At 36.8% G+C, this 2,230-nt stretch overlaps 1 pseudogene; it reads left to right on the top strand.

Moving 5' to 3' along the window:
* The first annotated feature begins 369 nt into the window (after positions 1 to 369).
* On the top strand, positions 370 to 1,856 carry LOC143431360 (uncharacterized; annotated as a pseudogene).
* Positions 1,857 to 2,230: the final 374 nt, after the last annotated feature.

Raw genomic sequence — 2,230 nt, 5'->3', positions numbered from 1 at the left:
CATGCAATGCCGTGGCGCATCTCTTTCCAATGTTTCAAAGTAAGAATGCTATAATCTTCTAAATATAGCACTATACTTGTCTGCTTCTACACTTCTAAAGAATGTGAATTCCACAGTTCCATGCATCGTGATAGCGCTTCACGTTGTCTATGTGTAAAAGCAATGGTATTATAATGTTCCATACATTGCGATGGCGCATCTCATTTCAACGTTTCAAAGTAAGTATGCTGTAATCTTCTATGCATAGCATTATGTTTATCTGCTTCAATACTCCCAAATAGTGGGAATTCTACATTTCCATGCAACTGGATAGCACATTATTGTGTATGCATGTAAAAGCAATGTAGATATAATGCTCCGTGCAATGACATGGCGCACCTTATACCAACGTTTCAAAGTAAGGAAGTTGTTAGTTTCTATGTATAGCATTATGCTTATCAGCTTGTACACTTTAACATTTTCTTTTCTTCTAGACACCAACTGGCCTGGAAACCTGTGACAGAAAACGAACTGAACATTTTTGTTGGTGTTCTGCTTGTATTGGTTGTAACGCCACTACCTGGAATTATATTGGTCTCAAAAGCGTATGTATATAAGCGATCGAATAAAAAACGCGATGAAACGCGATCGGTTTATATCGATACTTAGATACTTACATTTCACCGTTATTTCCACAGCTAGGACTGAGGACCGTTTGTATAAACTTGGAATTATTATTAATGCGATTGTTCACACTTTTAAAAATACTGATAAGCCCGGTAAAAATGTTGTAATTGACGAAGCCATGGTTCCATGACGAGCACGCCCCAGTTTTTGCCAATATATCCCAGGAACGCGGCATAAATATGGTATAAAACTCTGTAAACTGTGCCTTCCGGAAGACTACACCCATAACATTCTTATTTACGTCGGAAAAATGCAACCAGAATAGTGAAAGCACATGCACAAGCTGTAGTTATGTCGTTGGAGGGTGAATTATTATTTGAAAGCAGTGTATTATACGCAGATATTTTTTATACTAGTGTCCCTTTGGCCGAGAAACTTCTGCAAATGGGAACATTTATTTGTGGTACAGTAAAACTTAATAAAAAATTTCCCCAGCTGCAGGCCAAACGAAAACAGCAACGGTGTAGCTTTATGTATTTTCAAAATCGGAGCGGCTTTAAATTTTTAAAGTGAATGGATAAGAGGCCGGTATACATGCTAGCCACTTCTGAAAACCACAGATGTGCTATTGTCCAGGGTTGTAATAATAAGTTAAAGCCGGACACAGTGTTTCTTTATAACAAAGCTAAGAAAGGGTTTGACCATCCGACCAGAAGTCTTCCTATCACAGTTGATTACACAGAACAGTAAAGTGGTATAGAAAAATAGTTATCAAACTAGTATGCGGAATTTCTCTCGTCAATGCCTGTTATATATATAAAAAATGGAGTACCAAAGGTATGAAAATATTAAATATTAAATATTAAGGTATGAAAAGATTATTGATTATCTCCTCAGTACAATGGATCATTACGGTGAACAAACGTCATCTGAAACTGAAGCAGTGCCCAAGAAACGTACACATTTTCTGCGGTCGTTCCAAGGACGCACGAGAAAAACTAGACAGCGATGTAAAGAATGTTATAAACTTATGTCTAGAATAAATGGTAGACAGTATGCCGCGAATAAGGCGATAAAAGTAAAAACCTGTTGTAACCGATGTAAGGGCCAACTGAAACTCTACCCAACATGTTTTGAAAAATTACATAAAAAGATTAAATAATTATGTTAGGTTTATAATATTGATTTTTTATGTTTTAAATATTGAATGTTTATTTATAATGCAGAGAATTAGATCACTACAGCTTTGACAAGCAGACAATATGAATCCCCAGTCCGGTGCAAGGAATAGTCGAATTTACATTCGTTTGAAGTGTAGAAATAGGTAAGGATAATGCGATACATAGAACATTACAACATTCTTGCTTTCGAACGTAAAATGAGATACTCCACCGCACCGCATACAGCATTAGAACTCCATTTCATTCACACGCAGGCACTACGAGCCGCCATCCCTTTGCATGGAGATGTAGCATTCACTTTCTACGGAAATGTAGAAGTAGATATGCATAATGCTATGCTTAGCATATTTCAGCGTACTTAATTTGAAGCGTTGCAATGATATACGGCATAGCAATGCATGGAGCATTAAAACTCCATTGCTTTGACACGTAGACATTATGAA

This window comes from Xylocopa sonorina, chromosome 17, assembly GCF_050948175.1.
Source record: "Xylocopa sonorina isolate GNS202 chromosome 17, iyXylSono1_principal, whole genome shotgun sequence".
Classification (NCBI taxonomy): Eukaryota; Metazoa; Arthropoda; class Insecta; order Hymenoptera; family Apidae; genus Xylocopa; species Xylocopa sonorina.
This window is presented reverse-complemented; position numbering and strand designations above follow the sequence as displayed.